A 22,784-nucleotide genomic window follows, 5' to 3' on the forward strand; every position below is an offset into this window, starting at 1 on the left:
ATCCTCCACACTTGTGTAATCGCTGATCGCAATCTCCGGCAATCACGCTACTGTGGAAACGAATAGGAAACCAACCGATCGCCTCCTCCAATCACGTCCCCACACCATCGACGCTCCCTTCAAATCGCCGATCACGCCCTCTCCCCTGATCCCCTGGCTTGCCCACGCCACAGCTCGTTCGTTCGCTCGATCCCCCGCAACGCCGCTGCCGACGCTCCTCGCTGATCGAAGGCCGCGCCGTGCCGGTTAATACTTTTTATGATAATCAAAAGTACATTTATTAACAGTACTGTTATTTATCATACGATCTATGTGTTTTTAATACAAAAGTTTTGCTGTTCCGTAGCAACACATGGACACGCTACCTAGTATATATATATGGAAAAAAAATTATACTCATGAGTAGTTACTCCCTCCTGCAAACCACGTATATCAGGTGCTACTCCCTCCTGGCACCGTGGCAGGCTGCTTAGCGGGCCCGGTTTAAAGAAGTTGACCCGCTATATATATTAGAAAATTGGACTACCTGCGTCCGCAAGCAATATGACATCCGGCGGCGGCGGCTTCAAAACTCGCTACCTGATTAGGTCCTGCGCCTGCGGCCTGCGATATTTTGATCCAGGTATGTTGAGGCAGTCCCAATATCCTTCCTGTTGTGATTGATATGTTTATTCTAATCTAATTGCACGGGGAGCCCTAGCTTCTCTGATCTCGTCGACGATCATTCACGCACTATGTTGATTGGATGGAGTTCAGAACTGGCTGTTGGGCTACATACCGAGATTTTGTGTGGCGTCTAGGAGCATCCTGACTGGAATTTAGGTATAGTAATCTGCCTAATTAATCTTTTTGTGTGCTAGATTTGTTTATCCCGTCTCCTTGCTGGCAGCTGCATGCAGATCGGGAGAACGTTGATCCATGCGCTGATCCGATCCCCATGAATATTATGGATCTAATAAATTGGCATATGTCATGTATCTCCTCTGATCTTGGTGCTGGACTGGCAAACAGGTGGTAGATCCAATCTCTGTCCTCTCATTTCATCCAGATCAACAAGGTTAGAGATTTGGAGAGTATGGGGATGCATGAGTGCGTTCGTATTATTCTGCGCACTATCCTTTCGTGATTCATCTATATACGTTCAGGTTGCATCTCATCTCATCCTGGCGCTGCCCTGCCTTTTTGCATGCTTGTGACGGCAAGTATGAATTAATTAATGTATGATGCTCATTCGTTCCTAACACATGGTACCATTCCAGGTGTTGGTGCTACACCGGTGCCATGTGATTTCTGGTGACCATCTCGGTGGTTCGACGTCGCTAGGACTAGCCAGCAAGATGGGCTAATTTAATTTAATTTAAATACTCAGTATATACTACTAGCTTCTTGTGCTAATTTAGTTTGGTTGTAGTAGATGCACTCGGATCACTATTTTATTCAGGTTTGGTTATTAAAAATTGAGGAACCCTATGTAATCCTGTTGAATAAATGTCAGTATCAAAGACTGATCAAGAGATTTTGTCAGTATCAAAGACTGCTCAAGAGATTTTTTCCATCAATATTTTATTCAGATTTGGTTATTGAAAGTTTGTATTTTTTTTCCTCGTATGTCCATTTGGATTGTTTAAAAATGGAAGAAAAGTATACAGTGGTACTTCATCCACAACTTGGTATACATTGATACTCAAATCTAAATCGTGTATATGGTCATACTCACGTATAAAACTTTGGTATACAACAATACTCAAATCTGAATCGTGTATCTGGTCATACTCACATCTGAAACTTGTTATATATAATGATACTCAAACCTGAATTGTTCACACAAATATACACGCACACTACTACATTTAGGTATATGGACATACTTCCTGACAAATACAGTATGCACGCATACTACTATTGTCGGTGTAGAAAGTGACCAACAAGTAAATATTTATAGTTTTGCCGTACGTTGTGATCGGAGGTGGCCTAGCACTCAATGACACAGGGTTTATACTGGTTCATGCAGCGTGCCCTACGTCCAGTTTGAGTCGGTCGGTGACTTTATTCCTGAGCCTAGGTGCTCGAAGTTTGCAGTGGGTTACAAACGAGAAGGAGCAAGATGAGGGCATGCCTACGTGGGAACGTTTCAAGGAGCTGTGCAATCTGCAGTTTGGGCTGGCTGTTCGTGGGACACGTTTATCCGAACTTGCTCGCCTACTCTTCACCTCCACGGTACGGGACTACTCCGAATGCTTCAATGCGGTGCTATGTCATGCTCGGAACCTCTCTGCGTCCTAGAAGGCGGAGTTGTTCGTGGGTGGCCTTTCGGAGCACATTAAGGTCGACGTGGAGCTACGGGAGCCCCAGAACCTCCAAACGGCCATGTATTTGGCCAGGGCCTTTGAGCGCCGCGCCGCTACCACGACACCGGCCACTGCTCAGCGTGGCGCCCGGCCTCCTCAGTGCCCGAGCATCCTAGCGCCTCCATGGACTATTGCAGCGGTACCAGCAGCCCCGGGGCGATCACAACTCAAGCACCAGCGGGCGCTGCAGCCCCTGCTCGTCCTTTCCGCCGGCTGTCCCCAGCGGAGCAACTGGAGCGTCATTGCCAAGGTCTCTGCTACAATTGTGATGAGCCCTACTTGCGCGGTCATGTGTGCCAGCACCTATTCTACCTCGAAGCGGCGGATTACCTCGACGATGACATCCCAACGGAGGTGGCTGTTGTGGCTGCTTTTCTGAAGGAGGCTGTTGTGCTTGCGCCTGCACCAGCAGCAGGGCAGGAACCTACAGCCCAACCTCAGGTGTCCCTTTACGCCATTGTCGGCATCCGGACCAAGAATGCTATGCTCCTTCCAGTCTCCGTACATGGCCACCGGCTTGTGGCGCTCCTCGACTCCGGCTCGACGCACAACTTCATCAACGCTGATCTCCTATGCCGTCTACACCTCTCTACAGCACCGCACCCTACCATGCGGGTACTGGTGGCGAACGGCGATCGTGTGCCTTGCGAAGGCGTCGCTCGGGATGTGGCCCTAGCCATTGGTACAGAGGAGTTCACCATCAGCTGCTATGGCATCAGCCAGGGTGGTTTTGATCTTATTCTTGGCGTCGAGTTCCTACGTACCCTAGGTCCTATCCTCTAGGATTTTGAGGATTTATGCATGGCTTTCACACGGGGCGCTCGACACATTCTATGGAAGGGCCTGGGGTCCCCGTGCGACGACATCCGTGAACCGACAGTGCGGGCGATCGCTGCTGCCCCCTCCCAGCCACTACTGGACCGCCTCCTGGAGCAGTTTGAGCCGGTCTTCATTGAGCCACAGGGGCTTCCTCCAATGCGGCCATATGATCACCGCATCCACCTGCTGCCTAGGTATAGCTTCGGTCGCCGTTCACCCCTATTGCTACCCCCTAGCAAAGAAGGACGAGTTGGAGCTTCAGTGCACTGCTATGCTCGCCCAAGGCATCATCTAGCCAAGCACGTCCCTATTCTCTGCCCTCGTGCTGCTGGTGCGTAAGGCGGACAACTCCTGGCGCTTTTGCATCGACTATCGGGCCCTCAATGCCAAGACATCCAAGGACAAATTCTCGATTCTGGTCGTCGATGAGCTTCTTGACGAGCTTCACGGGGCTCGCTTCTTCACTAAGCTCGATTTGTGCTCGGGATACCATCAAGTGTGGATGCACCCCGGTGACATCGCCAAGACGATGTTTCGCACTCACCATGGCCATTTTGAGTTCCTGGTCATGCCGTTCGGCCTTTCCAACGCACCGACGACTTTTCAGGCTTTGATGAATGACGTGCTCCGCCCCTTTTTGCGTACGTTTGTGCTTGTGTTTTTCGACGACATACTCATATATAGCGCCTCCTAGGCCGAACACCTACAGCACCTTAGCATCGTCCTCAACGCACTTCGGGTGCACCAGCTCCACCTCAAGCGTTCCAAGTGTTCTTTTGGGGCATCGTCGGTGGCCTACCTGGGCCATGTGATATCAGCAAGTGGCAGTCGCTATGGACGCCGGCAAGGTGGCTGCGGTCACCTCATGGTCGGCCCCTCGCTCTGCCCGTGGGCTGCGGGGCTTCTTGGGCCTCGTCGGCTACTACAGGAAGTTCATCTGCGACTTTGGCCTCATCGTTGTGCCACTAACGCGCCTCCTGCGGAAGGATGCATTCGCCTATGACGACGAGGCGGACGCGGCATTTTAGGCGCTCAAGGGTGCCCTATCCATGGGTCCCGTCCTCCAAATGCCTGACTTCGACAAGCAGTTTGTGGTGGATTGCGACGCATCAGGCGCGGGGTTCGGCGCTATTCTCCGCCAAGACACTGGACCCCTCGCTTTCTTTAGCCGGCCCTTCGCTGCTCGCCATCTCAAGCTCGCCACCTACTGAACGCGAGCTGATTGGGCTGGTTCAGGCTGTACGTCACCGGCGACCATACCTATGGGGGTGTCATTTTCTTGTTCGTACAGATCACTACAGCCTCAAGTTCCTACTGGACCAACGCTTCTCAACTGTGCCTCAACACTAGTGGATCAACAAGTTAGTTTGGCATTGATTTTGCTGTGGAGTATCGCCTTGGTCGCCTGAACATCGTGGCGGATGCGTTGTCCCACCGCGGCATGGAGGAGGGCCCAGCTGCTGTCCCTGCGGCTCATGCCCTCTCCGGGCCGATGTTCGCCCTCTTTGATGACATTCATAGGGCTACAACAGCAGCTGCGGACGCCCAGCAGCTCCTCCAACGCTTGCAAGCTAGTGAGTTGCAGGCACCGTGGCACTTCGATGATGGTCTCCTTCTCCACGAGTCCCGCATCTTCGTTCTGGACCATGACGACCTGTGCCACCAAGTCCTCCTCTTGGCTCATTCGGCAGGCCATGAGGGGGTCCAGAAGACTCTGTACCACTTGCGTGCCGACTTCTACATTCCGGGAGACCAGCGCCCTTGTCCAGGATTTGGTGCGGGCGTGTAGCACATGTCAGCGGAACAAGACGGAAGTCACTATAACCCACCGGCCTGCTGTAGGCCCTCGAAGTACCTGTCCCAGGTGTGGGCGGATATCTCCATGGACTTCATCGAGGGGCTACCCAAGGTCAGCTGCAAATCCATCATTCTCACGGTGGTCGACCGCTTCTCCAAGTATGCGCATTTCATCGCCCTTGGTCACCCCTACACCGCCGCCTCCGTCGCCCGTGCTTTCTTCGATGGCATCGTTCAACTGCATGGGTTCCCTTCTTCCATCGTCAGCGACAGGGACCCCATGTTCACTGGTCACGTGTGGCGCGACCTCTTCAGGATGGCAGGCATCACCTTGCGCATGAGCACGACCTTCCACCCTCAGATGGATGGCCAGTCAGGAGGTGGTCAACAAGGTGATTGCGATGTATTTACATTGTGTTATAGGTGATCGGTCGTGAGCGTGGGTGGACTGGTTGCCTTGGGCGGAGTATTGCTACAACACCTCCTTTCATACCGCCCTACGTGCCACTCCATTCGAAGTGGTCTATGGCCGGCCGTCCCACCGATACTACCATACCAGCCGGGGTTGGCGCGGACTGACACGGCCGACGCCTTACTCTGCAGCCGAGATGAGGTGCTGGCTGAGGTCCGACAGCGCATCCTTCAGGCGCAGCAGTTGTCTAAGAAGTACTACGACGTCGACCACCATGACCTGGAGTTAGCTGTGGGCGATTGGGTTTGGCTGCGCCTGCTTCATCGGACCACACAGTCTTTGGAGCCCCAGGACAAAAGGGAAGCTTGGCCCTCGCTACACTAGGCCTTTCCAAGTGCTAGAGCGCATTGGTAGGGTTGCCTACCGGCTGCAGCTTCTGGCCGGCGCTCGACTGCATGATGTCTTTCATGTGGGCTTGCTCAAGCCGCACAAGGGGGATCCTTCGGCAGCGCCTGCTGCGCTACCGCCACTACTGGATGGTCGGCTCCTTCCTGCTCCTGAGTGCGCCTTCTGAGCTCAACTCCGGCGGGGTGCGTGGCACGTCCTCATCCAATGGCATGGACTGCCCAGCGACGAAGCCACCTAGGGAGCTCCTCGACGACTTCAAAGGCCTCTACCCTGACTTTCAGCTCGAGGACGAGCTGTTTGCGCAGGCGGAGAGAGATGTTATGACCGACATCTACTATAATATGCGCAGGCCCATTAGTGGCTAGAGGTGGACATCTGTTAGGGGCTAGCGGCCCAGGCGTCATCTGTTAGGGGCTGATTGCCCAGAATTAGCTATTTTATTTATTTCCTCGGATAGAATATTTAGTCCTTAAATATAGGATCTTATAGATGGAAGCTAGGAGGACAAATATCTGTAAACATTGATTGGAGAGGATTAAGGAGAAAGCAACAATTAAGTTGCTGGCTTCCCTTGGGAGCCAGCCGTCCCTGCCCTCTCTCCTTTGTGTGAACAGTACCCTCGTTACTGTAGCACAACTTGAGCTCTAGGGCTGCAGCAGCAGCCGCCACACTCTCGCCGCCACGGCCCCTCGCCGACGTCGAGAGTATAGACCACGTCCTCCCCTCTTCCACTCCTATAACCTGCGCAGCAACTCCGGTAGGGCATCAAGTCCTATCAGTACCAGACAACTCAAGTTTACATTGAGTTCTAAAATAGTTTGACGCAACAAAAGCTTCATTCAGGAGAGTCCTTGCAGCCCAATGCTGCATTGCAAATAGGATGGTGATCTTCAATATATGTTGTTTTCGGCTGATGCTTCTAATCATCCTCCATCAACCATTGCATGATCAATCCTACTATGGATGGTGATAGCAACCTCCACGATAGGCATGCCATGCTGTGATCTCCGGTTCTCCACACACCTATAAACTCTTTGAGAATGTTCTGTTCATTAGAATGAATTCTTATATAACTGAACATTTTTGCTAAATCTGTAGGCAAACTGTTCTTTGTCCAAATATTCATGCAGACAAGAAGATACACTCTAGTTTCATGCATAATTAAAAATTCCATCATGCTACTTGAGGAACATTCCAAGCATAATACATAATTAAGGGCACAAGCTAGATACATAAAAAAACATACGCACATCATACATTTGTTATCTGTGGCACGAAGAAGGCTTTCTAGTTATTGGTATCAATAGAACAAAACTAATCCTGCTCGGACTTAAAAGCTACAATCTACAAGTGGAAAAGGTCACGCGAATGCCGACGGACTGCACTCAACGTACAGAATCTAATCACACAAAACCATACTATCATGGTATTGTTTTTGACATGACAGAATCCTTAAGCAGTAATAAATTTCGAATGTTATTTTCAGACCTAGTTAACTGAAGACAAAAAAATACATATTATAGACAGAGCATTTGACTGCTGAGAACCAAATAAATATTAGGAGGCATAATACATTAATACAAAATGGTACAGACACTACCAATAAATAATAAACCATATCCAAAAAAAAAAAATGGTACAGACACCATAACATCCTGTCATAGGCAGCCTAATCGTAAAAGGATGTTTATTCCATAGTACTAAGCTCAGATCATTATATAGATATTAAAAGCAGTCCTAATTGTTACACCAATATTTTCTTCGGAACATATAAAACTAACATGGTGCCTCCAAATGAATTCGAGAAAAACGGAGAACTTAAAGTAGCTCAGATTATTATGCCATAATATTATCTTTGGAACACATAACATGGTGATTCCAAATGTATTCAAGAAAAATACAGTACATACAAATCAGAAGAAAATTCCCTTGCACACTAACTACATTTAGAACTGGTACAAGACCAACCATGCAAAAGCTTCCAAGCCCTGACATACAAATTTCACAAGATTGCATGAACAAATAATTGGGGTTAGCAAAATTAACATTAAAGCAACACCTTGAGAGGGAAAAAAATTAAAACAAAAACAAAAAAGGGCAATGTTGACCTAGTGCTTCAGTGCAAGGCATTGATTTAATACTCCATGCCTTATAGAATGGCATTGTTGTTATGCAGCAAAAGGTTCCAGAAGTACACAGCACAACTCTCGCAGCAGCAAGAAGCCACTCCCCTGCTCCCATCGATCCAAGGACAATGGCAGCAGCTAACACATCTCCTCTTCCCCTGTTGCTATCGATCCACACACACAACCACCTAGGCCACCGCCATCTCCGTCCATGAGTACAAACCTACCGCAAGCTGCAGATTTTCTTTCTTCCTCAAGCTCCTAATTTGTTCTCTCGAATTCAAGCACCAAATCACACCCTATCTTAGTTGATCAACCATATCCAACACCATGCGCAGCTCCTCAACTCAATCCAAGCCATGGCTTGCATTCTTTGCTCCTCGATCAGCGTCAAGACAAACTTGGTCGTTGCTCAAAGGTGTTGCGAGTTGACCCGGAGAGGCATGCCGCAAGCATGGTGTCTGCCACCATGTGATCCGTAAGCTTGCCTCACCTGAGTCACCTCCATGGTGTGGACTGGCGGTAACTGGAAAATGGTACAATGAATTAATGAAAACAAGTTTGCATGGAGAACAACAGTCATAACTCATAAGAGCACAACTCTCACTCCAGTGGTTCCTACCTTGGCTGAAACCATTTTTGTTTACTCTCTTCTAGCTGATCTCTAACCATGTGAAAGGCATAGTAGTAGTTGAAACCAATTTCGAACACATCATGCATCAACACCACAAGCTTCCTTTCAGCCCCTTCTTTTTTCAGACCCACGGCTTCATCACCTTCCCCACCCATCACCAGTCACTGAAAGCATCTAGGACCCCTAGTTGGATTTCGGTGATTAATGACAATACGAGATTACTATGACTAACGTGTGTTTTGCAGAGGCAATTAAGTTAGGTCATGGTAATGACAATTGATTGGGCAATCATGGTTGTCATGCCCCTACGATGAAAATCATTTTGGTTTTCAAAGGATGGACGACAAGGTTAAGGATGGACTAGTTCTAAGTGTCGTTTGGTGTTGAAGAGACACTTAGAGTAGTTTAGGACTTTTCCTTTGGCCGTACTATTAAGGGGGTATGGACTAGTAGCTTGACCTAGGTCAGTCTAGTGGGTTAGGTGTGGTACACATTTGTTCAAATCTAGCACTAGGTAGCTTCAAAGTAGTCCTAACATCAATTGGAGAAAACTTCATTCACATATGATTTCAAGTTGGAAGTGAATGGAGGGTCAAATGTTGACCGGACGCTGGTTCCGGTGTGATCAGGATGCTGGCAGTAGAGTCCGGTCAGTTCATTTGATCAAGTGAAGTCGTCTGGATGCGACCGGACGCTGAGTGAAAAGTGACCGGATGCTGGGTGCCAGAGTTCGGTCAACTCTAGTAAGGTTCTAGAGAGGGAGAATCCTGATCAGACGCGTCCGGTCAGTGCTGACCGGACGCTGGTCAGGTTTTGGTTACTGACCGGACACTGAGCAGCAATGTGATTGGACCCTGAGTGCCAGAGTCCGGTCAACATCAGTAAGGGTCCAGAGAGCAGTTTCGTGACCTAACACGTCCGGTCAGTGCTGACCGGACGCAGGTCAAAGTCCGGTCACAACTTAATGGCTATATGGCGGGGAGAACTGACCGGAAACATCTGGTCACCTTGACCGGAGCGTCCGGTCACCCCAGTAGAGTGCTGACTCAAGCACATAACGGTTCGTTTTGAATGAGGGGGTATAAATACTTCCTCTATTCATTCAAGACAGTACTCTTGCCCATTTCAACAGCTACGAAACACCTTTGAGAGTGCCAAGGAGTGCAAGAGCCTAGCGAGGTGATTGAGATTTGAGAATCCAAGATTAAGGTCTCATTAGTAAAAAGAGAGTAGCAAGTGTGCATCTACTCTTCTCATTAGGCTTATTGTGGTCAAGTGAGAGTTCTTGCTTGTTACTCTTGGTGATCGCCATCACCTAGATAGCTTGGTGGTGATTGGGAGTTTGGTGATCATCCATCGGAGCTTGTGGATGACCCAACTCAAGTTGTGAGCGGTTGTGGGTGATTCACCACGATGGAGTATCGAAGAATCAACCCATAGAGAGCACTTGATCCTTGCGCGGATCAAGGCTGAGCTACACCCTTGTGTGGGTGCTTCCAACGAGAACTAGTGGGGAGTGGTGACTCTCCAATACCTCGATAAAACATCAGCCGCGTTCCTTCTCCTCTCTTTACTTTAAGCATTTACATTTGAGTAATTCAATTCTTGTCTTTATATTCTTAGAATTGTCATGCTAGAGTAGGATTAGAACTTAGGGTACTAAACTTTTATGCGGTAGATCAATAGAATCACTTTCTAGGCACAAGGGGTGAAGTGGGCTAAGTGTAGGGTTTATTTATTGCAAAGAATTTTAGAATTAGCCCAATTCACCCCCCTCTTGAGGCATCTTGATCCTTTCAATTGGTATCAGAGCCTTGTGCTTACATATTTAGGCTTAACCACCTAGAGAAAGATGTCTCACGGGGATGGACATCCTCCTATCTTTGAGGGAGATGATTTTCCTTATTGAAAAATCCGCATAGAGGCGTATTTAGAAGCTCTAGATGTTGGAATTCTTAGGAGCCGCCTCTCAAGGTTTCCCAAAACCTAGGTATCCCACGCACCTTCAAGGTGATGAAGTGAATTACGAAAAATGAAATGCAAAGGCTAGAAACACCATCTTTAGAGGCCTTTGTAAAGATGTGTTTAACCTAGTGAGGAACCACAAAGACGCCCATGTACTATGGTCGGTTATTTGTGCGCTCCATGAGGGAATTAAGAGTGAGCGTGAGGAACGCTATCATCTTATTATGAAAAAGCTTAATTCATTTGAGATGCTTCTGAAAGAAAGTGCTAATAAAATGTACTCACGCTTCAATTTTCTTGTAGAGGAAGTCAATGGGCTTGGACTTACACAAATGCAACCATCCGATGTTGTAAGAAAAATCTTGAGTGTTCTCTCCATTGACAAATATGGGCATATTGTGACCGTGCTTCATCAAGGTGATCTTTTCACCGCTACACCAACTCAAATCTTGGGAAAGATCAACGCTCATGAGATGTACATGCACATCACACCACAAGATGGCTCATCCTCTACCAAGAAGAAAGACAAGGACTTGGCATTCAAGGCTAGCCAAGAGAAGGGTAAAACAAGAATTGAGTATGAGAGCTCAAGTGATGATGAAATTGATGATGCAAGTCTTGCTCTCATGGTGAGAAGAACCACCAAGATGCTAAAGAAGCTCAACAAGAATGGCGTCAAGTTTGATGACAAGAAAAGAAGTTCTTCACTAGCACTAGAAGGAAGCCAATCTCCGAGATGGATTGCTATAATTGTGGAGAACTTGATCATCTAGCACATCAATGCCCCAAGCCTAAGAAAGACAAATACAAGAAGAAGAACAAGGGCAAGAAAGATGACTCAAGTGATGAAGATGAAGATGAGAAGAAGAAAAACAAGCCATACAAGAAGAATGATGGCAAGAAGAAGGGCTTCCACAAGAAGATGAAAAATGGCAAGGCATACATCGTCGGTGATTGGCTCACGGATATTGATTCATCAAGTTGCTCATCCGATGATGATAGTGACAACAAGAAGGTGGCCGCTATTGTGATTGACTCTTCATCATCTTCACCGACACCACCACCTTCATCCTCTACACACCTATGTCTTATGGCCAAGGGTGAATGAAATGTATCAAATGATGATGGTAGTAGTGGTGATGATCATGCTAGCAATAATGATAGTGATAGTGATGATGATGAATTTGAATCACCTTCATATGATGATCTTGTTAAATTGCTAAATCAATACACTAAGATCATTAGAAAGTCAAGAGCTAAGAATGAAAAGCTAGAACTTAAGAATGACTATCTTTTAGCCAAATGTGACATAGCGGAAAAGGCTAGTGTTGAGCTTAGAGAAGCAAATAATGTTATGTCATCCAAACTGAAGGAGCTCAAATCTTCTAAGAAAGAGCTTAAAGAAAAACATGATAAACTTGAGGGGATACATAATGAGCTCATCACTAGCTATAATATGCTAAAAGAAGAGTATACCAACCTCAAGGTTAATCATGATAATCTTGTTATCTCTCATGAGTTTTTATCCAATGAGCCACATGATGCTACTAATGATGTTGTTAAGATTGATATAGCTACATCATGTGATGATTTGATTATTGAGAGCATTGAGTAAGGTTCTAGTAGCAAAGGTAAGCAAGTGGTTAAGTCCGATAACTATGATGAATATGTCAAGATCAAGAATGAGAATGAGAAGCTTAAGAAAGATCTTGAAAAGCTATCAACCACCAATACTATTGTGTTAGAGAACCTTGACCATGATAGTGATCTAGCTCTTGAGAATGAGAAGCTCAAAGAAGAGAACAAGAGACTCAAGAAAGAGAAAATCATGATGAGCTCAAAGAAGAGAACAAGAAGCTCAAGCTAGAAAAAGAACACCTCAAGACCGGGTTGAGCAAATTCACAAGAGGTCAACATCTTCAAAGTGAGCTACTCATGAACACCATTATGAAGATGGATAGAAGTGGCATTGGGTATTTGGCAAATCAAGAGAAGAAGGCTCAAGCTCAACAACAACACAAGTCAAAGCCAAAGCCAAAGAGGTGTTTTGGGTGTGGACAAGAAGGTCACTTTACCCATGAGTGTCAAACTCCACCACCACAACCCTTGCCCAAGCATGCTAGACCTTTTGCTTTCAATACTCATTACATGCTTAGAAAGGACTCTAGTGGTAAAATGAAAGTCATGTTCTTAGGACCTCCCAACAAAAATAGGCCTAAGAAAATTTGGGTTACAAAGTCACTAGTAGAGAAAGTCAAGGGCCCTCAACAAGTATGGGTCCCTAAACAAGCTTGATCTCATGTGTGTAGGTGAACTACAAGACCGATAGAAGTCATTGGGTAATTGATAGTGGTTGCACACAACATATGACCGGTGATCCTCGTATATTCACCTCACTAGATGAAGAAGTAGATGGCCAAGAAAGAATTACATTTGGAGATAATTCAAAGGGCAAAGTCAAAGGATTGGGCAAAGTGGAAATATCAAATGATCATTCTATCTCAAATGTGCTATATATTGCTTCCTTGAGTTTCAACTTGCTATCTGTTGGACAATTGTGTGATCTTGACTTTCAATGCTTGTTTATCGAGAAGGAAGTGGTTGTATCTAAGAAAGATGATGATTAAGTTATATTAAAGGGTTTTAGATACAACAACCTATATCTAGTGGATTTCACCTCCAAAGATGCTAACTTGAAGACATGCCTATTCACCAAAACATCACTTGGGTGACTATGGCATAGAAGACTTGCTCATGTTGGGATGAGTTCACTCAAGAAGCTTATGAAGAATGAATTGGTGAGAGGGTTGAAGGATGTGAAATTTGAGAAAGACAAGCTTTGTAGTGCATGTCAAGCTGGCAAACAAGTTGCAAACACTCATCCTACAAAAGCTTTCATGTCAACAACAAGAGTGCTAGATCTCCTTCACATGGACTTATTTGGACCAACAACTTATAAGAGTTTGGGAGGAAATCTTTATTGTCTTATGATTGTTGATGACTACTCAAGATATACATGGGTGTTCTTCCTTCATGACAAGACCGAGGTTGCTTCATGCTTCAAGAAGTTTGCCAAGAGAGCACAAAATGAGTTTGAAGTGAAGCTTAATAAGATTAGAAGTGATAATGGTAAAGAATTTGACAACACAAACATTCAAGCTTATTGTGATGAAGTTGGAATCAAGCATGAGGTCTCCGCAACATACACTCCTCAACAAAATGGTGTAGTTGAGAGAAAGAACCAGACACTAATCACACTTGCAAGAACAATGCTTGATAACTACAACACACCCGAAGCTCTATGTGCGGAAGCTATCAACACCGCATGTTATGCATCTAACCGTCTATTCCTTCAAAAGTTTCTTGGCAAGACACCTTATGAGTTGCTCAATAGGAAGAAGCCAGACGTCTCATTCTTCCGGGTGTTTGGTTGCAAATGCTACATGTACAAGAAGCGACAACACCTAGGGAAGTTTCAAAGACATTGTGATATTGGTTTTCTTATTGGTTACTCATCAAAGTCCAAAGTATATAGAGTATTTAATCATGCCACCGGCTTAGTTGAAGAAACATAGGATGTGGAATTTGATGAATCTAACGGCTCTCAAGGAGCACATGAGAATCTTGATAATGTAGGTGATGAACCATTGAGGGAGGCTATGAAGAACATTCCGGTTGGAGACATCAAGCCCAAAGATGATGAAGATGATGTACAAGTGATTGATCCACCTTCTTCATCAAATGTGCCACAAGATGGTGATAAAGATGGAAGAGTAGAAAGTGAAGATACTCATGTCTCTCATGATCAAATGGTGGCACAAGCACAAGATGTTGATGCTCCACAACCTCCCCCTCAAGTGGTTGATAGAAGAAATTCACCTCTACTACAAGCTCATCCACAAGATCTCATCATAGGGAGTCCATCAAATGGTGTAATGACTCAATCTAAAAAACTTGCTTCTTTTATTGAACATCACTCTTTTGTCTCTTGTGTTAAACCTAAGAATATAGAAGAAGCTCTTCAAGATTCCTGATTGGATAAATGTCATGCATGAAGAGTTGAACAACTTCACCCACAATAAAGTTTGGACTCTTGAACAACGACCACAAGGTGCAAGAGTCATTGGAACAAAGTGGGTGTTCCACAATAAGCAAGATGATCAAGGTGTTGTAGTGAGGAATAAGGTGAGACTAGTTGCAAATGGGTTCTCTCAAGTTGAAGGGTTGGATTTTGGAGAGACCTTTGCACCGGTTGCAAGACTTTAAGCCATTTGTATCCTCCTTGCATATGCATCACATCATGAAATGAAACTATATCAAATGGATGTCAAAAATGCATTTTTAAATGGCTTTATAAATGAACTAGTCTATGTTGATCAACCTCCCGGGTTTGAAGACCCTAGATATCATAATCATGTTTATATGTTGTCCAAGGCGCTATATGGGCTTAAGCAAGCCCCAAGAGCATGGTATAAATGCCTTTGGGATTTCCTCATTGAGAAGGGCTTCATCATTGGGAAGGTCGACACCACACTATTCACCAAGAAGCTTGATGGAAATATTTTTATTTGTCAAGTATATGTTGATGATATCATCTTTGGATCATCAAATGAAGATTCTTGCAAAGAGTTTGGTGAATTGATGCCGAAGGAGTTTGAGATGTCTATGATTGGAGAGCTTACATTCTTTCTTGGTTTTCAAGTCAAGCAAATGAGAGAAGGGATTTTCATCTCTCAAGAAAAATACACCAAGGATCTTCTCAAAAGGTTCAATATGGATGAATGTAAGCCAATCAAGACACCAATGCCATCTAATGGACATCTCGACCTAGACGAGGGAGGTAAAACGGTTGATCAAACTCTCTACCGCTCTATGATTGGTAGCTTGTTATACTTAACTGCATCTAGGCCCGACATCATGTTTAGTGTGTGTATGTGTGCTAGATTTCAAGCTAATCCTAAGGAAGCTCATTTGATTGCCGGTAAACGAATACTTAGGTATCTTAAGCACACACCAAGCATTAGCCTTTGGTATCCCAAAGGAGCTAGATTTGAATTAGTTGGCTATTCCGATTCAGATTATGCCGGTTGCAAAGTTAATAGGAAAAGCACATCCGGAGGGTGCCATTTGCTTGGTAGATCACTTGTGTCTTGGTCCTCCAACAAGCAAAATAGTGTGGCTTTGTCCACCGCCGAAGCAGGAATACATTGCTGCGGGTGCTTATTGTGCACAAATACTTTACATGAAGCAAACTTTGCTAGACTATGGTGTAGTTCTAGAAAAGATACCACTTTTGTGTGACAATGTGAGTGCGGTAAAGCTTACTAATAATCCGGTTCAACATTCTCGCACCAAGCACATAGATATCCTGCCATCACTTTCTTAGAGATCATGTTGCTAAGAATGATATTTCATTAGAAGGTGTAAGGACCGAGGATTAATTGGCGGATATCTTCACTAAACCGCTAGATGAGGCTATATTTTATCGGTTGAGGAATGAACTCAATGTGCTTGATTTTAACTTCACTAGAAAATGAGCTTGTGTTGTCCCTTGCATTGCATTGTAATATACAACATGTTTACTTCTTGGTAATGCATTTAGGGCTTGTCTAATATGGTTAAGATAACCGCTAAAAAGCGTGTGAAGAAGCTTAACCTTAAATCAAACTTGACAAGCAACTAGAATTACTTTCAAGTATTGCATTGCATATGCATGAGTGTTGTTTTGTTCGTTTCTCTTAAATCACTCTTTTATTGCCTATTTCCTTAAAAAGAATTACAGCCTAAGGCAAAATACTTTGAAAAAATTGAGGGTTTTGAGAGAGGTCACTCACATCAGTCCCAATTAGTGCTTATTTGGGTCTTATTGAAGTTGGGACTTGATTAGGAACAGGCAGCACGAAGGAACATTGAAGATTTGTTGGAAAAGGGTGACCGGACGCTAGGATCAGACTCTGCTCCCTGCGTCTGGTCAGTTGTGGTCGGACGCGTTCGGTCATGACTTGGGAGGTTTTAGAACTCTCTGTTGTTGACCTGGACTCTGGGTGGCAGCGTTGGGTCAGTTGCCACCGGAGCGTCCGGTCAGTTGAAGTTGTGCAGTTTCTGGACTCTATTCCTTTCCTTTTCTCATCTGTCATGGGGGACCCATCATATAATCCGTATGGCGAGCCGCTCATGCCCGTGCCCTAACCCTCAGCGCTAGCCAGTACTCACAATCTCACCGCCACGTCTCCACCGCACGTGCTCACCTCACACCCGTGCCCTAGCCATGCAGCAGCAGCCACACATCATGCCACTGTGTGCCCACGCCACTCCCGCACCACCGTGCCCTCTCCGCACCGTCTGCCCATGCCGCTCCCGAGCCGCCGCACTATGCCACCGTGCCCACATCAGTCTGTAGCTCACCCGTGCCACCGCCTACTGCCTCCCCTACCACAACAGTGCCGCCAGGCCCTTGCCCTAGCTTGTGCCTACGCCTCCCCTGTCGCATCAGCACTGCCGCTAGTGCCACTGCCTAACCGTGCCCACTGCATTGCACAGGCCATCGCCGGTACCCTAACCCTAATTATCGATTCTGGTGGTGCCCATGATCTGTTCCTCTTCTCTTCGATCACCTGATTTGTTAGGTAGCAATCCATCAATTCTAATTTCATATCTAATGCTTGCTTCTTAGGGTTTCATATCTCTAGATGCATATTGTAATTATTCATATATCTGATCTATTCTATCATGTAGCAAGTTCGGTGTGTTTGAGGTTACTTTGGTAGTTGATAGTTAACTCAGGGCCAAGCCTACGAGTATGGATCGAGGCCAAGCCTCAGTGAGTGTTAGTGATAGTTGGTTCTTGTCCGTGATTGCGGTTCATTTTAGCTCTAGCAATGGCACATGTCAAGAATGTCGGAGGTGGTCCTGGTGATGAGGATCTGAGGCCTCTGCCTCGCCTGTGTGCTGAGGTGAAAGGCAAGGGGACAAAGAAGACTACATCAAAGAAGCAGAAGTTTGTAGATGCTGATACAGTGAGAGCAGTAGCAGTAGCAGCCACCACAGAGCGTGTATAGAGAGAGGAGGTGCTCGGAGTGGTGTTGTCATTGTAGATCAGCTCTCACTAGCATGGAGGGCCACCGTCAAGGCGGTAGAGCATCGTCATGGTAGTCTAGCTGGGACTGTCATGCTTGAGGGATGACGTGTTGTTTTGGAGGAGAGTCAGCCTCAAGGGGAGCCACAACAGTAGGCTCAGCCAGCAGAGCAAATAGAGCAGACTCAGGAGGCAGAGCAGACCAAGGAGACAGAGCAGGCACCTCAGCCACAGTTGCATCGCTCTAGTCGTATTCGTACCTAGGTGACACCAAGGCCTAGAGACACAGAGGAGGGGTTCTCATTCGCCTCCTAGACCACAGGGTCCTCCTCGAGTAACTCACTTGGACTTGAGGGCCGCTACAGCCAAGCAGGTGCAACAGCTCTAGTTTATGCAGTTCGAGGACTAGTTCCCGTCGTGGAGGGATGAGCGTGCTTCAGAGGGATTCTATACACCACTGTAGGAGGACTTTTACAATGCTTATCTAAACTAGTGGTGTGGCTTTTAGATCACAGAGGGTTTGTTCCATTGAGGCCATTGTAGCAGCAGCTAGAGAGCAGATCCACCCTCATCTCTCTTACTTGCCAGGATTGACTAACTTACTTGGATGGACAGGTAGATATGTTCCATCTTGGGTCCATGAGTTCTACGCTACACTTTGGATTGACCCAGCTCACTAGGTTCATAAACTTTGCATTCAGAGGCCTAGAGAGATCCTCCGGTTACAGGAGTCACCCATCCGCCTTCACGAGGTTTGCTATGGTCATATAGAGCCTCCTAGATTCCCTCACGGTAGTCTTGTGCATCCCACAAATCTCATCCGACCTTGCTTCATAGAGCCATTCAGCGAGGGGTCGAGCAGGACACCCAAAGATCTTACTCCTATAGCTAGACTGCTTGATGCTATCATTAGGAGGACCCTGCTTCCTGAGGATAGGATATCATGAGGAATTGACTCGCATTCAGCAATGGCTACTGAACTCTCTGATCCAATAGATATTATTTGATATATGGGATGTCATTCTTTCTGAGATGGAGGATACACTTGCAGAGAGATTCAGATGTCATGGGTAGCTACCATACACTCACTGGATCACATTTTTGATTCACAAGGTAGTCACAGTGAGGCCTCCTGAGATGTTGGTAGAGTATTCTAGGTGCTACTATAGAGTTTCTAGCTTATAACATGACTCAGATGCTCTATCACAACAGAGTGAGGACACCTAGCTAGCTGAGCCATCGCCTAGAGGTGCCAGAATCTATAGCCTAGCAGGATGAGATTATCAGGGGCATTGCAGTGATAGAGGAGGAGCAGCTAGATGCACAACAGGAGGGTATGGTTGAGAGTGATCCTAGTGATAGCTCAGATGATGATTATCAGGCTATTCCTAAGATGCCTCCACGATGACATGACTGGTGAGGCCAGTGGCTCTAGCTTAGCTCCATAGGTGCCGTAGATAGACCTCGCTCTTCTTGCGATTCTTGAGCAGATGAGGTAGGATCAGACTCGGTAGGCCTAGGAGACAGCAGCTGAAACAACCTGATTTCCGCGAAGAGAAATCTATAGAGTCGAAGTGTATTATGACCGTTGTAGATCATATTACCCAAATTCCAGTCGAATACCACATCCATACAATGATAATATCAGAGTACAAATAGTGCAGAATTACATAAATAATTACATCGCTGCATTGGCGGAATCAAAAGTAGCATTCATTCAGAACAGCTTGAAGATAAGATCGCCAAACTCGAGCGTAGGAATGAACCCCTCAACCGTCAAACTCCTCAGAGCTATACTCCTCAGCAGAACCTGTGTGCCAAAATTTATTAGTACGATTTGTACTGGCCACTCCCACCCTATGAGCATTGCTTTGTGGAAATTGGATGCAAGTTGGATATAATCAAAAGTAACCTATAAGGCTGGGGTTTCCTATGTTTTAGCATATCAAGTATATAATAATAGTTGGTCAAGTTTTAACACCATTCCCACACCCATTCCACCCCATTTCTGTCCAGAGCCAGGTTTCGATCCAGGGATCGATATACCACCATTTCCACATCATCACCATACCATCGCTCAGTCGATAGGCCAACTCCCTCTTGGCACTGTCTCATGGCCCGTAGCCCCTGGCTACGACCGACACTCACTCACAGGGGGAAGAAGAGAAGGACTCATCTCACTATCTAGTTTAAGTGAAACCTAGGAAAGGTCCATAGCCGACAAGTCAGCATATGTATCGATCAATCAACCATACACTCTGCAGAGGTTTTACATAACCACAAGATCTGCCTTCTTCGCTGACCGTCGTCAACTGGGCTGATTCTGACCGCTTGCTAGCCTAGGATAATGTCACTCTACCATTCAGCCCTAGTACACCCCAAGTCTAGTCTGGGGTGGCTAAAACTGTGAGTTATGAGCTGGGTCCACAAGGTCTCCATGAAGTCTCAGAAGGGTGTGGGGGAAATCCTCCATGCCCCGTACCTCCTTGCACTGTCCGCTATCAGCCTAGCAGTAGTGGCAATATCCTACCAAGTAGTCCGGCTGTCCCGCACCATATAGGGCGAGTGGTACGTAAGGCTTCCCGGTGAATCTGAGTACTAGTAAGTCCTTAGGGATGACCAAGCTAAAATGTCTTCAACAGAGTTTCCATTTACCATACCACCATAGCACCTCCACCTCGGGCTCCTCCCATCACAGGTTTACACCCAGGGCCACCTCATATCACCATTTACCCACCATAGGTATTCATTCCAGGGGCACCTAGGTAGCACCTCATGGCAAGACTTGCCCTAGGCTCATCGTATACTCCAACTTGGTCGACACAACCCTCACCCTCCACACACCCAAGTCACCCACGCAGCACTCTCCCCAAAGTCCAGATAACTCTAGTTTCCACCACGCATCAATATAGTATACATAAGCGTAGTAGAAATAATAAGCAGTGAAATATAGCAGCGTGTGTGTGACTAGCCTAACAGTAGGGTGATCAGGGGTAAGGTTGCATCAAGGTAAAGGCCATCAAGAAAGCATACTACCATGCAAGTCCTATCATAATGTGAAAATAATGATAAAGTAAGGCAATAGCAGTTCTATATTAGCCATGCATAATAGGTGCTATGAGATTGGGTGGGATGTGGCACCTTCAGTGTAGTCGTCTTCGTACTCCTCATGGTACTCTCGGTCCTCGTCCGTCTAGTTCTCCTCTGAGTCTACAAACGATCGCATTATAATCGTGTTAGCGACGTCTATAGAATAGCACAAAGAAGCAATGAAAATTCAAAGGAGCCAAATGCATACAAACATGGGTCCATTGCGTAGAGCTCGATTTTTAGATGAATTTTGGTCCTGGTTTCATATTTTTCCAAGTTCGTATGAATTAGTTATGAATTTCCAAAGTTTAAATCATTTCTGAAAATGGGAAAAGGCTAAATTAATATCATGCTGACACGTGTCACGCTCATGTTGGTCCACAGTGGCATGCTGACATCAGCATGACATCATCGTCTCGGTTCTAGGTACTGACTAGGTGGGGTCCCACTGACTGTCATCATGACATCAGCATGACGTCATCTACGTCATCAGCTACTGATAGGTGGGACCAGGGGCTCTTAGGTCACTGACATGTGGGTCCGGTCAAAGTCAACTAGCGAGTCAACTGGTCAACGGATCATAGTCTATGACAGGTGGGGCCAGAGCTGCTGACATCAGCAGCTGACGTTATCATGACAGTCAGCATGACATCATCTCGGCTGTTTCATCCTCCGACAAGTGGGTCCCGCATGGCGGTGTCACTGACATGTGGCCCCGGTCAACGGTCAACGTTGACCGGTCAATGGTCAATACAGGCCGGGCCTCGACTGGGCTGGTTGGGCCTAGATTTGGGCCAGGCTTGGCCCGCCACGTGGCATGCGTTGGTGCGGCCACGTCATGACCCTAGGCCTCTACTAGGCTCTGGTCCACCGATCCGGTGCATGGTGACTGCGCGGTGTTGGTTCATGGACCATAGACACGGTGTACATAGTCTGGGTCCACCGATCCTTCTCCTCTGTTTGGTTCACCAGGACCGGGTGCACGCGTACGTGAACCAGGCGGGGAGAATTCCCCATCGTCCTCGACGCTCCCATCGGCGGTGAGCCTCTCAGGCAGTATTGGTGCGCGATTAAGGTAGGCAAAAGCGTCGCCAAGCCTCGATGAGTGCAGTGGTGGGGTCAAGGTGGTGGCTGGGGCTTCCTAGGGTTCCAGCCACGGTGAATGGTGGTGTAGGTTCGTCGGCGTGCATAGACAGGGCTGCAGTGGTAGCGAGAGCCTAGGAGGAGCATGTGAGCTCCACAATGCTTCTATGACCATGGTGGGCATGTTGAGGGAGCTCCTGATGCTCCCAGTGGCTCCGGCCATGGTGGTGGGGGCAAAGCAGAGGCGGTGGTGCTCCGACGAGGTGTGGTGCGGCAACGCAGGGCTTCGGTGGGCTTCTTCCTCGGCTAAGGTGAGCGCAGTGTGTCTCTCATCATGGTGGAGCCAGTTGGGGTGTCAACGTCACCTTTACCACGACGTAGAAGACGCGATGGTCTCACCATGGTTGTGCTCTCGGCCATGGTGAGCGTGCCCATGCATGTGCGCTCCTGCTCTAATGTACAACATCATGGCTGGGGTCCTCCTTTTGGCTGATGGTAGCACGCATGGCACGTCCTGGGTCTCAGCAAGCGTGGCCATGGCGGTCTCCCTAGCTAACCAGTTGGGCTAGGCCAGAGCTCGAAGCTTCAGCAAGGTTTCGATCATGGCAGTGCATGTTCCATTTGGCTAGGGAGGTGGTCTCAGCAAGATGGCTCACCGCGGGGAGCTCGAAGGCGATGATGGTGGTGCAGTGTCGATGGTGTAGCAGAGCCAAGCCAGGACAGAGGTACTCGCCGTCTTCCGCACCAGTGGCTCCTCCCTTCTTGCTCTGGCAACGGCGTCCTTCTTCGCACCTCTCCTTCTCCTCTTGTCCCTTGACTTAGTGTGTTGGTGCGAACCGCACGGCGGTGGCGAGGTGTGGTGAGGTGCTAGGGTTCCGGGCTCCTCCTTTTATAGGCGAAGCTCTAGGCTTCTCCAATGGCGGTTGATCGGGCGGTGGTGATGCGTGATGCGCATCAGATGGCTCACGGGCGCGGGGCAGTTGTCGTGGGGGTCGCGTGAGCGCTACGCCAAGGGGACAGGGTCATG

General features: G+C 47.1%; 1 long non-coding RNA gene across 2 annotated transcripts; it reads left to right on the plus strand.

Moving 5' to 3' along the window:
* Positions 1-541: 541 nt before the first annotated feature.
* LOC136490326 (uncharacterized) lies at positions 542-1,541 on the plus strand. Of its 2 annotated transcripts, none has more exons than XR_010767626.1 (3): positions 542-622; positions 757-1,145; positions 1,260-1,541. It is a non-coding gene; the product is annotated as an uncharacterized lncRNA (long non-coding RNA). The 2 variants fall into 2 exon arrangements; XR_010767620.1 differs by having other exon boundaries at positions 557-622; positions 701-1,145.
* Positions 1,542-22,784: the final 21,243 nt, after the last annotated feature.

The sequence above is a fragment of the Miscanthus floridulus genome, chromosome 1 (genome assembly GCF_019320115.1).
Source record: "Miscanthus floridulus cultivar M001 chromosome 1, ASM1932011v1, whole genome shotgun sequence".
Taxonomy (NCBI): Eukaryota; Viridiplantae; Streptophyta; class Magnoliopsida; order Poales; family Poaceae; genus Miscanthus; species Miscanthus floridulus.